General features: G+C 45.9%; 1 protein-coding gene across 2 annotated transcripts in view; it reads right to left on the bottom strand.

Moving 5' to 3' along the window:
- LOC306917546 (guanine nucleotide exchange factor DBS-like) overlaps positions 1–16,846 on the bottom strand; it is a 111,249-nt gene that overhangs the window by 54,197 nt on the left and 40,206 nt on the right. The window lies entirely within an intron of this gene.

Below are 16,846 nucleotides of genomic sequence, written 5' to 3'. Positions count from 1 at the left end.
TCTCTCTCTCATTAGCAGGCAACAGTGCAGCACTATCTCTCTCTCTCTGTTTCTGGCACAACAGCGCCACTTTTACCCCTACTGGTACTCAGTCACACATAGTCACACATAGTCACACGTGTTAACACGGACATTGCTGTTCCTTGGAGTGGTCAAGGACTGTTTAAAGAGGACGAGACGCGAAGACCGTACGGGCGACGCCATGTTGCTCCATGGTGCTCCATGGAAGGAAAGAAACATGCGCAGTTGAGACCAAGGAAGCTGAACGCGGAAGTGTTGGCTGCATATAGCCCATTGCGCATGTTTCTTTCCTTCCATGGAGCACCATGGCACCCGTACGGTCTTCGCGTCTCGTCCTCTTTAGACAGTCCTTGGGAGTGGTTGCACCACTCAAAAAGATGGGTTTTAAGTCTAGATTTAAAAATGTCTAGTGCGTTGGCATCTCTAACAGCTTGTGGGAGAGCATTCCAGAGACAGGTGGCACGATGTGTGAAAGCTCTGCCCCCAACTGTTATTTTATTGTGGTATGTGACTGTGAGTTTTCCAGCATCTTGGGAGCGTAGATGTCCCAGGATGGGACAATATATGGATGAGATTTACTGCCCTTACAATTATGCAGATAAGTAAAAGGTATGTTGACAGCAACAGCATAAACTTACTCTAATACTATACTATTCAATCTATTTCTCATTCCTGAATGTAGTACAACTCCTGCCACCAATGCCACCCTTTGAAACTTTTGAGGGCGTGCCGTGGTTCTTTGAAAAGCTAGACTCTGGTCTGGCAGTCTGGCAGTGTGCCGCGGGTTCGACTCCCGTCCGATCCTGACGGCCTTTACTGCATGTCTTCCCCCCCATCTCTCTCCCCATTTCCTGTCAGCCTACTGTCTGTCCCTCCATAAAAAATATATAAAATAAAGGCGAAAGCCACGAAAAAATAAATAAATAAATAAAATACTTAAACGCTACGCCACTTTTCATCCGCGGTCGAGATCTCGGATTTCACAATGCCACGCCAAACTTCCCGTTCCCGGTCCTTCAATTCCCATCCCCAGTTCCTGCCTAGTGACTACGAGTACAGTGTTGTGTAGCAGCCAAAGGAAGGAAGCAATTCATTGCGCAAAATGTTATATCGAGTATCGGCCCGGGCCGGTACCCGCCGGGTCACGACGGGCTTGCAGGTCCCTACTACTGATGCATGTGTCCCTAGCGATGACATCAGGGAACGACCTGTTTTCTACCTCTGGTCTGCTTTGAGGCAGGACTCCAGAGAAGAAGGGAAGATATAACCTCGTTGTCAGCTCTGTAGCAGTGGCCGGCAAACTGTGTTCTTCTGGATCGGACTAGTGAAGAAACACGGGGAAGGTTGCCGTATATATATATTTTTTTTAAATGTTTTTTTTGTGGAGGGACAGACAGTAGGCTGACAGGACATGGGGAGAGAGATGGGGGTAAGACATGCAGTAAAGGCCGTCGGGATCGGGAGTCGAACCCGCGGGACACTGCCAGACTGGATTACCAGCCAAGGTGCCTGGACCGCTGAGCCACGGCCCAGGCCTGGTTGCCGTATATTAGAGAAGGCGATGGGTGGCTCTTCCAAGACAGATTTTGCGCTCTCATTAGAAGGCGGGTGTAAGTGCCATCCAGCCGTTTCTCTATTTTCTTTGAAAGTGTCCATGTCTCGGAGCCATAGGGTAGAACGCTACAGTACTTTGTTGACTGGAATCCCCCAGGGTTCTATACTACGCCCACTCTCCTTTTCCCTCTACACGAAATATCTTACCCTGAAAGTAGCCCATCTACACGCTCGCAGAACACATATACATCACATCATTGCCCACACGCCGAGAATACGGACGCAAGGGTTCATGTGGTTTTGGTTTTAGTTTTTTTCGCACAATTAAAAAACAGTACAAAAAAGGTAACATCAATAAAAGAGAAAAGAAACCCATGGAGGGCTTATATGTGGTTCTCCCCAAAGATAATATACATATAGTAAGTAGACAAAGTAATCAAACATAGGTATGGAAAATAACAAATACAACAACAAATACACTTGTGTGAAGCGTGTGTGTGTGTGTGTGTGTGTGTGTGTGTGTGTGTGTGTGTGTGTGTGTGTGTGTGTGTGTGTGTGTGTGTGCGAGCGAGCGCAAGCCTAAGTGTGCCTAAGTGTACATGCATGTCTGTCTGTGTCGGAGTATGCACAATAAAGCTACATTATGTTAGAATCAAGTGGATAGGGTTGCTTCAAGAGGCTGGCCCTCAATCTATGATTAAAGTTACAGAGTGAAGATGAGGAGTTGGCAATAAGTATGTGTGAATTCCAGAGTAAAGAACCTCTGACTCTAATGGACAACTGGCTAAGAGTGCTACGGCTGAAGGGAGGATGAACATTGTCAGATTGTCTAGTATTATAATCATGAACTTGCGAGTTGGTCTTAAAATATTCTTTGAAAGGTGTAGGAAGCATATTTGGAAGGTAAGTGCATTTATAGATGAAAGAACAGATGGTTTAAAGGAGAATTCCATGCTAGAAGGCTTTCTTACCTTTATTTGTAGTTGTTACGTCCCCACCAAAGAGGTCCAGGTGTTATTTTGTGCATAAGAGCATTATTGGCTATTTCCCCTACCATAAGCCCTCAATGAATTGCATTGAATTGAATGGGGCTATGGGGTGTTGTGCTAATTCGCTTATTTCCATCGCTCAAAAATACTTTTTTAAAAATATATCCTCTCTTCATAATGTAAATAGTATCCCAAGCGGCACACTTTACTACTTATTGCGAATTACACAAAAACCCAACCCCCATTGAGGGCTTATGGTAGGGGAAATAGCCAATAATGCACTTTTGCACAAAATAACACCTGGACCTCTTTGGTGGGGACGTAACGACAAATAAAGGTAAGAAAGCCTTCTAATATGGAATTCTCCTTTAAGAGCCCATGTTCATATAAGGAGTCGGATGGTACATACATCAGACATTCAGGCGTCAGGCAGCCTTTCAATGGGTGCTGAGGCTGTGAGGCTTCCATTCTTAAACACACTGCTGTTGTGACCTCAATGAAATGAATGAAAATCCCACTACAACGGCTGGCCTGCAACTGAGCTCTGTGCCAACCACAACACACACGCACGCACGCACGCACGCGCGCGCGCGCGGTCCCAGATTCCAAACCACAAACAGCGACTATGGGGGGCACAAAAAGAATGTCCCCCTCCTCCTTGTACCCATCCCCTAAATACTGCAGACCCCCCCTCCCCCCCCCCGCACCCCCACCCCACACCACAACCATTCATTCATTATTCAGAGACTTAACTGGTGCTGAGGGAGTAGGATAAATGACACACACCCCACAGTTCATTCTATGAAACAAAACAATTATGTTCTCAAAACATTTAGACTTAGATCTGATTCTACAAACGTCTTCTAAATCATGACTGATTTCAGAAAAATCTACGTCTCTATATCAGTGGTTCTCAAACTACTTCACGCCAAGGACCCCTAAAATTATGTATTTGACTGCCGACCCCCATTTTAAAACGTGTTCCAGGGACCCCCCCCAGAAGCAAAAAAACGTTCGCTGGGAAAGAACATTTATTCAAAGATTTGCACCACGTTTGTAGATCTGCTATTTTTCAACAGCTAAAGTTTAAAATAATGGTTAAAGTGGTTAAACGCTATAAGGCGACAACGATGCGGCCTCAGGTCTAAATGGGTTAATATAACATTTGGATTTGATAACTATAGTTGTGAAAATGCAAGAAACCCACTTCCTGAAATAGACAAGAGGACGTCCAATCCTAGCTTTGTCTAAAGTGAGTGCTGAGTTAGAACTGTAATAAAGTGTGTACACACGCGTGCGTGCGTGCGTGCATGCGAAGGAAAATAAACTGATTTGGAGAGGTTAAACTGAAGCACAGAAAAGATGTTTGAAGGGGCTTTGTTGGAATGGAGGACATGCTTCCTTCACACATTCCTACATATTTAATGCGTTGGCCTGGCTCTGTAGTTCACAACGTGTTTGTGCATAAACATCCGCATGCGTTTGTGTGTGGCATGTATGGCTGTTTCTTCATAGTGTGTGTGTGTGTGTGTGTGTGTGTGTGTGTGTGTGTGTGTGTGTGTGTGTGTGTGTGTGTGTGTGTGTGTGTGTGTGCGACGTGCGTGCGTGCGTGCGTGCGTGCATACTGTATAATGTGACAGTTAATGTTAAGATCACAGTTGAGAAAAGCTCAGCCATTCATTTCATTGTCTGCTTTGGGCTTACATGCATCCTATTGCGTTTAGTAAGACGTCAGTAAGACGCCTGAGGGCGAGAAGCGACCTCGCCCTAAAGTGTGTGTGTAGAGCGATGTATATTATATACTACATTCAGCTGGAACTCGGCACCATGAAACTGCATGACAATTCTGGCCTGCATGGGTCTGAAGATGAGTGGTTTCTTGCCACATCATCTCTCTCACTGTAAATGTAATATGAAATAATATGTTCAAATAATATTAGGCCTTCGCTAAGTCCCTCCCCAACCGGTCCTTGTCCAATAGGCACGTTGGCAGCGAGGAGAGACAGGGAAAGCTGTCCTTCTCCCCCATAGAGATGCAGGTTAAATGAAGGGATTTCTCCATGTAAATAATCGATCATTTCAGTAGCAAGAGCGTCAAAATGTCTTCTAAATCTAGTCACCCAGGCCTGTCATGCACTGGACAAATGTGCATGACATTATTTCAATACACTAGAAATACGAGGAAATGAAAGGAAGTGGAAGAAATCAACTTTTAACGACCGCCCGACAAGAGTGTTCATGTTGCACGGTAAGACTACGGTCATTAGAATTATTGCCATCACCTGGGTGGGTCAGTCGTGTGACTTTCCCGACGTTAAGCTGTGTAAATGTTCAACAACACAGCCATGCAACATAACATTGACAGCTATGTAGGTGACGAACGCTTGACCTGCATAGCAACAGTTGTTAAACTATTGGCATTGGGCATTGGACAATCGCTTTTTGGGGTGGGATTTAGTGGAGGGCTAATAGCACAGCTTTGTGTGTATGTATGTCTGTCTGTCCATTTGAGCACGGAATGAGCTCATATGATTGGAGATCGTGTTGTCGACATCAGACGTCGTCATTGTGATTGTGATGAAAGGGGCCACTCACTTCACACTAGTGTGATTTCTTTTTAATAGCCATTTAAGTTCTCTGTCTCGCCTGGATGTCTGCAGCATCATCTGTCAGCCTCTCACACTCCAAAAGGTCACAGTGATTACGCAAGTGTGATGTGATCGTACACTTAAGCGAATCGTGTGTGTGTGTGTGTGTGTGTGTGTGTGTGTGTGTGTGTGTTTGTGTGTGTGTGTGTGTGTGTGTGTGCTATGATGCAAACTTGATTAGCGAATGGACATGTGCGCTTTACTTACACATGGCAATGAATGCATATGGTGCTGTAGATTGTAGGACATCCTGATCTGGGTGTCTGTTGGTTCATAAACAGTTAGCCACTAACATTGACTGACCCGCTTCCCTGTTTTTCCTCCCGGAATGTTCCCCATGCAGTGAGGGGTGGGAGGGGCTGGGAGGGAGCGGGCGGGCAGGCGCAGTCAGCGCACACAGAGGTCAAGGCAGATGGCTGCTGAAGCACAACAGACGTGCGCTTATGAGAAACAACAACAATGTAAACTTCGGCGAAAACAGAAGCTCAACACGAGGATAAAGAACACATTCAATGTCCAGTTTGCTACTACGACTACTACTACTTTGGTGTTGAAACTTTGAATTTCTCTAACTATATTAAACTTTCACGACAGCCAAAGTACAAATATAATTTATGAAAAGGCTACTACAAAGTGTTGACCTGATGCCATATGTAGTCCTGAAGAAAGCAAGGATGTTACAGAGACACTGGAGATGGAGTCACTTGGAGGGGGGAGGGAGGGAAGAGGGGTGGGGGAAAAAAATCCTGGGAACTGCACTTGTGTCCTATGTATGCATAGAAATGCTGTTTTTGTACTGCTTTTTCCAAATAAAATAAATTTTATATAAAAAAAAAAGAAAAGGCTACTACAGCGGATTCGGTTCAAGGAAGTTATTGTAGGCTATGTATGTGGGGATTATCTGACGCGATCTGAAACATGTCTCCGAGTCTTGCCTTGCCCCCCACCCCCTCTCCCCCCCAGCCCCTCACTGGGGAAAAGTGTGTTTAGTGTGTTCAGAAAGCGAGAAATTCTACAACACACACTGTACCAGCTACTGTGTAGGCCTAATCAATAGTTTAGTTCACATTGTAATAGGTGGCTTTCTATCAAAAACATTTCACGTTTTCCTCTCATTAAGCACGTGCGTGCACACACACGCGCGCGCGCGCGTCATCCTGCTAAACACATGGTGTCAGTCCAAAAGGTGCATTAGCAGCCGGCTGCTCAGAGATCAAAGGCACAGGTGGCAGCAGGGACCCCTCTGATGTTCACACACCATACAGCTCTGCACTACCGCAGGGACAGAGCAGAGTACAGTACAGCACTGTTCATGGATTGGCTGCGGACCCTCATTTGAAAAGATTTATCAGTATTTTGTCAACAGTTTTCCAAAATAGCAGATCTACAAGCTCAGTCACACTCAGTCACTTCTGCTTCACTATTTTATTTCCAAACGCCTAAAAATAAAATAGGGTTTAATTAAGTGTTTAAACCATTCCCCTCTCTTTTTGTGGGAACCCCCTGGAACCCCTGCGCAGGGGCGTCAGACTGGGGGGAAAAGTGGGACACACTTACTAGGGTGTGTGGGGGGGCCTCAAAAGACTGGACTACACATGAAAAAAAAACACTTAAAAAAATGTGTGGGGGGCCCACGGTGATTGCTTTTCCGAGGGCCCAGAATTTGGTGCTACCCTGTGGGTCACTTTGTTGCACCTCTCCTTTTCATTAGCAGACAATGTAACTAATGACCCCCCTGAGGTCCCATCCTGCCTCTCTGTTCTCTTCTGCTTCAGACACACATCAGGTCCAGTCAGGTCACAGAGACATTTGAGGCATTGAGGTCGACAACTGTGAAGGGGGCGGCACATCGGTAGCTGCCCCGGATAAAAATGGTAAATGGTAGGATTTATATAGCACCTTCATCCAAGGTGCTTTACATAGATTTCACCCATTCAGACACACACATTCATAGACTGATGGCGGCGGAAACCATGCAAGGCACCAACCAGCACATCAGGAGCAATTATGGGTTCAGAGTCTTGCTCAAGGACACTTCCGACACCAACTCTGGGGGAGCCCGGGGTTCGAACTGGGAACCTTGCGGTTACTATCCAGCCACTCTACCCCTGACCCACCGCCGCCCCGGATAGCGCGTCGAGGCGGCGCATCGGTAGCTGTCCCCGGATAGCGCGTCGAGGCGGCGCATCGGTAGCTGTCCCCGGATAGCGCGTCGAGGCGGCGCATCGGTAGCTGTCCCCGGATAGCGCGTCGAGGCGGCGCATCGGTAGCTGTCCCCGGATAGCGCGTCGAGGCGGCGCATCGGTAGCTGTCCCCGGATAGCGCGTCGAGGCGGCGCATCGGTAGCTGTCCCCGGATAGCGCGTCGAGGCGGCGCATCGGTAGCTGTCCCCGGATAGCGCACCGTCGACCACATAATTGCAAACGTCTCCAGGTCTGAGTGGAGTGGAGACCCCTCCCTGTGCTGTGCCTCTACAGTATCTATTTGAAGGAAAACTTCCCCCAAAAACAAAGTGCAGCCACAAAGTATAAGCTCACAGTCAGCAGAGACGAAGGCAATGTCGGAACTATAATGCTTAGACCAGTGGTTTTCAACCCGTTTCATATCGAGGCCCATTATTTATTAGACTCTTGAGCTACGCGGAACTAGCCTGGCTAATAAGCCAGACTAATATCACACAACACTGTGGCGGTATATTAGTCTGGGCTGGCTCCACTTGGATTTCATTTCCCGGGGGGCGGGTTCAAACATTTTCTCTTTGACGCAATTGGTCAGAGCTACTGTCAGTCAAAGGTCTCAAGCATTGAACGTCACTGTACCAAAGCCCGCCCATATTGCATACCGTGTCCCGATTGGCCCGACCTGTTCTCGGTTGTAGGAAAGAGGCGTGCTACTGAGCCTCGCCAGACCGTAATCCGCTGGCAGGCAATTTTTTTTTGCCAACGGCTGATTCGGTCTGGTTTATTAACCAGGCTAACGCGGAACACCATTTGATGCCTCTCAGACCCAAAACGTAGAATATTTTGTTATCGTTCGTGGATAAGATTTTGTCCACAATTCTATTGATGTGGTACCACATTAGGAGAGAGAGACAACAGACAAACTTTGATCAAAATAACAACTCTACTGTGTAGTCTTGTTTAACAATAACTTAACTCTTGAGAGAGAAAAATGAAACCAAATGGACCCTCCACGGGTCCATTTGGTTTCAATGTACGCTCTCAAGAGTTACCAACTCTCCATCATTTAGCTGGGGACCACCTGGAACCCCCACAAGGACCACTGGTGGTCCCCGGACCACTGGTTGAAAACCACTGGCTTAGACAACAATGTGATGTGTGGCAAATGTAACCAAATCGAGCCGTATGGGTACCTTATGAAACTCTATATTCCCCCATTTAAACCTGAGGACGATTCTACAAATGCCTTCTAAATCCATGTTTCTATGTCAGTCGTTGACATTTTCATGTCAAGGACCCCCAAAAATATATGTAATTGGCCACCGACCCCCATCTGAAAATATGTAGTTCCAGGGACCCTCCCAGAAGCAAAGATTTGAGTTAAAAACGTTCGCTCTGAAAGAATTGTCAGGGCAGATTAAAATGTTTCATCCAATCAGAAGAGAGAACTTAATCATTCATCATTTATCTTTCATCACGTCCAATCTCACTTGATTATCCAGTATCCTGCATGACTTCTCTCCCCTAATTGGATAAAGTTGGTATCCGACCGGAAAATGGATTTTCTGTTTGCCAAAGAGATGGAGAGAGACAGTGTTATTGAACAAGCATGCTCTAGCAATTAGTTGTTTAACTACTAAAATCACACACGTGTGAAGTGAGGGGCGCTAATATATTAAAGTCTAACTCATGTTGATTAACTAGGTTGGGGGTTCTCAACGTTTTTGGCTGTGGGGACCCCCGGAAATACTTTGGCAATGTCTTGCGACCCCTGCCCCACCCCCAATACAACTTGACTGCTACAATAACCAAAATAATAGAGAAAATACATCATAAATAAATACTGAAACCAGATATAATCATTAAGGAAAGTTTATGCATGCACTGTGTACTACTATGTAAACTCTTAATTTCCATTATCCAGCCATTCAGTTGCAAAGAAATAAAGAAGAAAATTGGGTTTCGCAACCCATGGGTTGAGAACCCCTGGATTAGGTGATGTAATGATGATGTAAAACCAACGGTGCAAACACAAACATTAAACGCCATTAACAATAAAGAGACGATATGACGTAATGAGGCACATTCTGACGTAAATGCTCCCTTCATTGTCAATGGCGTTTACAAAACAAACATTGAACTAAAGACAAACATTAAACCTGTGTATTAAAAAAAATAGCTTTCTAGCTGATCTTGAGGCCTAAAAAAAACCTAAAATTATGTGACAAATGTCTGATTTCAGATTTTTATTGAAGGGATAGCCCTTGAAGATGCAGCGTCTCATTTTCAAGGGGGACCCATAAAACATGAACAAGATAGATAGAAAGTTAGAAACATACATAACTGGGGTAAGAGACAACTTGCTGAGCTGGTATGAAATGCCAACTGTTTTAGTGGCATGTAACTGAGCAGCTGTGTGTGTGTGTGTGTGTGTGTGTGTGTGTGTGTGTGTGTGTGTGTGTGTGTGTGTGTGTGTGTGTGTGTGTGTGTGCACGTGTGTGTGTGTGTGTGCACGTGTGTGCGCGTGTGTGCACCCGGGATTGTAAAGCCAGTCTACAGCTGCGCGCGCACGTGTCGGTGTGATAGTGCGTGCACGCGTGGAAGGAAATCCAAGCTCTATCTATTATCTGGAATTATAGACATGGTTTACCAGGACCCCATCTGTCACTGCAGCAGGATAACACACACACACACACACACAGACACAGAGAACTGGGTCACACGGGAAACACCGCCGTGGAATTTGTGTGTACAACCTTGTGTTAGTTATCTGTTATTTATATTACGTGCACGTGTGTGTGTGTGTGTGTGTGTGTGTGTGTGTGTGTGTGTGTGTGTGTGTGTGTGTGTGTGTGTGTGTGTGTGTGTGTGTGTGTGTGTGTGTGTGTGCGCTCACATGGACGGTGGACCTTGTGTTGTGTCCCATCCCCAAAAATCACAGCTTGGATTAGTGCAGATCAAGAAGAATATTCAATTACGGTATTACAGACGACATATGAATATGAATTCATACGTATATGAATTGAAGCCTAGCTTTGTGCTGGACAAACACAAACACAAACATAATAATTATGATATATATCTGCCCAGTTGTTCTTCACCCGTTAAAGCAATGTTCGGAAAAACACAAATGAATAGAGGAAGTACAGTGTGATTAACATATGACTCCATAGTTCCAGTGAGAAAGGCGTTCAGAACTGCTGCTTTACAACAATGGCTCCCAAAATGGGCAAAGAGACAGGGTTGGTGAAAGGGCCTCTGTGTGGAGTTTGCATGTTCTCCCCGTGTCCCTAGGGTAGGTACCCTCACATGTTCTCCCCGTGTCCCTAGGGTAGGTACCCTCACATGTTCTCCCCGTGTCCCCTAGGGTAGGTACCCTCACATGTTCTCCCCGTGTCCCTAGGGTAGGTACCCTCACATGTTCTCCCCGTGTCCCCTAGGGTAGGTACCCTCACATGTTCTCCCCGTGTCCCTAGGGTAGGTACCCTCACATGTTCTCCCCGTGTCCCTAGGGTAGGTACCCTCACATGTTCTCCCCGTGTCCCCTAGGGTAGGTACCCTCACATGTTCTCCCCGTGTCCCCTAGGGTAGGTACCCTCACATGTTCTCCCCGTGTCCCCTAGGGTAGGTACCCTCACATGTTCTCCCCGTGTCCCTAGGGTAGGTACCCTCACATGTTCTCCCCGTGTCCCCTAGGGTAGGTACCCTCACATGTTCTCCCCGTGTCCCCTAGGGTAGGTACCCTCACATGTTCTCCCCATGTCCCCTAGGGTAGGTACCCTCACATGTTCTCCCCGTGTCCCTAGGGTAGGTACCCTCACATGTTCTCCCCGTGTCCCTAGGGTAGGTACCCTCACATGTTCTCCCCGTGTCCCTAGGGTAGGTACCCTCACATGTTCTCCCCGTGTCCCTAGGGTAGGTACCCTCACATGTTCTCCCCGTGTCCCTAGGGTAGGTACCCTCACATGTTCTCCCCGTGTCCCCTAGGGTAGGTACCCTCACATGTTCTCCCCGTGTCCCTAGGGTAGGTACCCTCACATGTTCTCCCCGTGTCCCTAGGGTAGGTACCCTCACATGTTCTCCCCGTGTCCCTAGGGTAGGTACCCTCACATGTTCTCCCCGTGTCCCCTAGGGTAGGTACCCTCACATGTTCTCCCCGTGTCCCTAGGGTAGGTACCCTCACATGTTCTCCCCGTGTCCCTAGGGTAGGTACCCTCACATGTTCTCCCCGTGTCCCTAGGGTAGGTACCCTCACATGTTCTCCCCGTGTCCCCTAGGGTAGGTACCCTCACATGTTCTCCCCGTGTCCCTAGGGTAGGTACCCTCACATGTTCTCCCCGTGTCCCTAGGGTAGGTACCCTCACATGTTCTCCCCGTGTCCCCTAGGGTAGGTACCCTCACATGTTCTCCCCGTGTCCCCTAGAGTAGGTACCCTCACAAAAAACCTGCAGTAATCCTGGTCTCTAAACTACCTCCCCCTGGCCAGCCGGGGCGCCTGATGGAGGGGAAAGGAACTGGTCGGAATAACGTGTTCCTTCCACGTGCTACGTCCGACCGGGGAAACTCTCCCCTGCCAGGTGAAAAGAAGCAGCTTGGATTCCTCCTGCATAGAAGGAAGCATGAGGTCGGTCCGCTGCCTTGAGTCCAAGCTCCCTGACCAGAGCCCATGGTGGGCACGTAGCAGCAACCCCCTAAGTATATACAAGCATGCTGCCTCCATTAAATGCTACCAATAGTAATATTTTACACTAGGCTTAAAAGATACAAGTGTTTCTTCTCTCTTTAAAACAAAAATCACACCCGTATGAAGTGAGGGGCGCTCTTATCATCATACATCATCTCATTTCGGCCAATCACAATTTACGTAATTGTTTACGTAAATTGTAACGTAATCAAAGCTGGCCATTCATTATCAATGGCATTCAATGTTTCATTTGTGTTGGGAGTCCAAACACTCCAAACTGGCCATTCATTATCAATGGCATTCAATGTCTGTGTTTACACACACCCTCAAAGCTGGATATATAGGAGGGGCTAGCACCCCTCAAAAAGATCCATGTGTCAGTGTCACCTGTTCATCCGACAAGTCGGGCTAAATAAGGAAGTCATGATGGGAGTAGAAATAGAGAAGTGTGTCTCCAACTTCCTACAGTGTCTCGTCCACCGCTGGAGGTTTACTGGCATGAGGAAGGACAAGGAACACATCATGAGGTGAGGCTGCACCCAGAGGACATTCCACAAAACCTATTTCTACCATGGTGTCACACACACACACACACACACACACACACACACACACACACACACACACACACACACACACACACACACACACACACACACACACACACACACACACACACACACACACACACACACACACACACACACACACACACACACACACAGAATCAGTGAAATAAGGGGAACCCTTAAGAGCTGTCTTTATCATTGTAGTTAAGCAACTGTACGCATCGACATTCATTATGGGTGTCAGAGTCATACAGTGAAAAAAGCCAGAGGTACAGTAGCATGGTTCAAGTCCCCCCCCCCTCCCCCACCCCCCGCCTGCCATGTGTCCATGAGCAAGCAAGGTTATCATCATCATCATTCTGTGCTCTGGCCTGTCATCCCAAGGAATGAATAGAACATTTACTCAATGAAGATCGATATCACAACAAACTCTAAGAACAATCCAGTGGTTTCTTCGAGATGTATTGCGGAGTCCGAGATTCTCGGGTTTGGCTGCAGAGATTCATGTGTAATTTGTGGGACAATGGGAGTCTCTCTTTACTTGACCCTCTCATTGGCAGGCAACGTGGCTCGACTGAAGTGGCATCATCCTCGGCAACACAACACTGTGCCACTGTCTGCAGTGGGATAACAAACAAACAACACTCCCTGTACTTTTGATGACCCACCAATGTGGACTGCAATCACTGCATTCATTCCATATTAAAGCCCCAACCTTAACCCCGGTCGCATAAACTATAACCCCAATGTCTAAGCCCTACAGTACCATAGGCGCCGTCCATAGGCGCCGTCCATGGCAGCTGTGTAACTGCACTGCGTTCTGTAACTGTACTACCGAAACAAATTCCTAACATGTTTACATGTATGGCAAATAAAGCCTTCTGATTCCACCATACTGCAACCCCGGGAGCGTACCTATGTTCCCCACCCCGCAAAAAAAGGTTCTTTGTCCCCCACTTACAATAAACCTAAACCTAAACCAGAAACCTAACCTAGTCGTTTTAGTAATTCTAGTAAGACTAAAAGTATTTTAGCAACTTAATCTCAGTCTTTGAACACAACACACCATTGAACTTTAGGCCTGCCTAGGCTACTTAAACTATCCAGTCTTAGCCAACTAAAAATTAACACTGGCATAAAATAAACTAAAACATAATTGCTCAGACTCTTCAACAAAGATGGCAAAAGAAAACATTCTTTGTTCTGTACTTATACATATAATTGTATGGTACACACAACACTGAAGTCCTTAAACCAGAAACCTAACGCTAACCCTAAACCCTAAGGGAAGTGGGGAACATAGAACCTGGGGAACATATGGATGACCACAACCCCTTATAGTAGGACCAGTGTGCCTACATTAACGGAGTTGAACTTGTCCTCGCGAGGACAAGAATGTTTGACCAAACCGCTTTTGGGTATATTTTCAACATTATAAAATGGTGTATCTCAATTGTACAGCTCGAATCGAACTGTTCAACTAATCGACTTCAAGCTTGCCAATTATATTCCTGAGCAGCCATAGGGGCATTCGTTCCGACAGGCATCGTAGCACTAGTATCTATGCTACAGGACTCTCTCAAAGTCTGTCTCTATCGACGTTGCCAATTTGTTGAAACATTTAAGCTATAGGTAAAGTGTGATATCTGTGGCACCATCATAGTACTGATGTCACAGACTGGCCTCCAGGTACGACGTGTACTGACGTCGTAGTTAAATAAAAATGTAACCAACTTATAGTTGGCCAGGAAGGATCCCCATAGGGGGGTCTGTTCCTTTTTACCTCTTCCCCCGAAAAAGTTGATCTACAAGCCATATGTTCACTCCAGAATTGGGACGCAAGGGTTCATGTGGTTAAAGAAAAAACAAACAAACAAACAAAAAAAGCAGGCATTGAGAATTAACAAGCTGCCAGACTGTCTCGGAATGGGACAGAGCTTAATCTAGCTGTACTTGTGTCTCTGTCCTTGGCACTCGTGGTTGCATGTTGCACGCCAGGGATGTGCAGAGAGTGTTACAGAGGCAGGGGCTAAAATCCCGTAAGAGGGCACTTTTGGACTAAAATAGCAAATCTACAAGCTCTCAACGTGTCTCACTGCGACGCATTGTGAGCTTGTAGATCAGCTATCTTCGGGGGCGCAACCCAGCACTCTTTATCTACTGGAGATGCAGGCATACGACATGGATTTAGAAACATTAGTTTCAACGCAAAATGCTGCTATGCGTTCAAGTTCAGGAGACTTCGGGCTTAAAAGCAATTCTCCTGAATGTTGCCTTCCGGTATGGCATGGAAAGGAGAGGAGGGCATTTGCATTTCTTTCACCATCAGTAAATGCTGCATGCGTGGTCTGGAAAGGGCAGTTGTTTTACAGACGGGTAAAAGGGCAGGGGCTGAAGCCACCTTTGATGTCTATGTGTGCACTGTGCACGTCCCTGCACAGCCGGATTGAAAGTTGAAACGTGCCTGGTGCACACAGAAACCGGCACGTCATAGTCAAAATGCAAATCTTGGGCAAAAGATGGTTCTCATAGTCAAAGCAGAAGCAGGAGCTGGTTGAAGCGCAAGTTTGTCTGTTCAAATCAATTGAGGAATACTGTCCTTGAGGAGGTTCCAGGTGGTCCCCAGCTAAATGATGGAGAGTTGGTAACCAAATGGACGTTTATAGAGATTTAACTCTTGAGAGTGTAAAATGAACCATGAATGAATCATTTTACACTCTCAAGAGTTAAATTATTAAACATCTGCATTACTTAATTTACAAGCAGTCTACACAATTAGAGAATATACTGTAGAAGTGTTTGATCAATGTCTGCCTGTTATCTCTCCCAATGGTACCAACATCCATACAGCATGGAATTGTAGACAAAATCTTATCCAACAAAAACAAAAATTAGTTTTGGTAAATCTCATCAAATGGTGGTCCGTGGCTCAAATGCTGAATAAATAATGGACCTTGATATGAAAAGGGTTGAAAACCACTGCTGTATTCAATAAATTGGTCCCTGACCTCATCATGGTTGGACACAAATGTTAGTCAGTGTGGAAACAGACAGACAGACAGACAGACAGACAGAGAATTGTGGGTCTGAACACAGTTCTCTCTTCCCTCCCACTCTCCCTCCTTCCATTAAAATGCCATAAGGAGGAAAGACTCCAAAGCATGCCACTAAGAATAAACCCGAGGTTTATTTTCCCCCGTTTTCTTCTCTTTATGTTTTCTTTAACTGCCTCCGGCCATGGTTACCAGCTATTATGCTACAGCAGCAAAGGAACAGAGGCACAGAGAGAAGAGACATTTACAGAAAGTAATCCCTCGGGGCCGTGTTCTCACTTGTTGAGGAAGAAAAGGCATCTCTTACGAAACTGAAAGGTTCTTTTTTTTTAAGTGGATTGGAAATGCAGCCTGACCTGAACTGAGAATTAAGCCATGTGCATGCATCCATCCATGCATGCATGCATGCATGCATGCATACATACATACATACATACATACGGCTCCTCCTGTCCACATGTCGAAGTGTCCTTGGGCAAGACACTGAACCCTACATTGCCTCCAATGAGTCGGTCGGTGTGAGCTTGCCACCATTGGTGTGTGAATGTGGGAAGTGAGGACGCTGGCGTCGACTGTTCGCCGCTTCACCTCCCAATGTATGAATGAATGAACCATTGTAAAGCGCTTTGAGCACTTGAAAAAGCGCTATAAAAATGCAATTCATTATACATAGCAATATTATTTTTATTTACATTTTTTGAATAGAAATTTGAAGTTTTTCTGAAAACTTGCTTTAGAAGGCAATTTTTAGAATGGACGTCTGTCTTTAAGTCAATCTTTAGCCCGTTTTACAGTTCATAGTGCCGACATGCAGTATTGTCAATACTAAAATAGAGCATCTTTTCAAAATCACGAACATGTAGATTTAAAAAAGCCAGCTATTTTCACTATTATTTTAGGTTCTCTTGAGAATTATTAAACAAAAAAATATATTATTTTGCAACCATTTCGTAAATTGCAGGAAAGGTAAAAAATATATATATACTATACTGTATCATAAAAAACAGGTCCACGACCCACTGATGTTTGGAAAACAGTCAGTCCTTGCAGTCTAAGCATGCTCACTCACTGGAAGACAAATAGGGCAGTCAAAAACAAAGAAACCCTAAAGAGAGGGAACATGCCATGCACAATCAATAAATACAGTA

Source organism: Electrona antarctica, assembly GCF_951216825.1.
Source record: "Electrona antarctica genome assembly, chromosome: 24".
Classification (NCBI taxonomy): Eukaryota; Metazoa; Chordata; class Actinopteri; order Myctophiformes; family Myctophidae; genus Electrona; species Electrona antarctica.
Note: the sequence above shows the minus strand (reverse complement) of the source record. Positions and strands in the feature narration are given on the sequence as shown.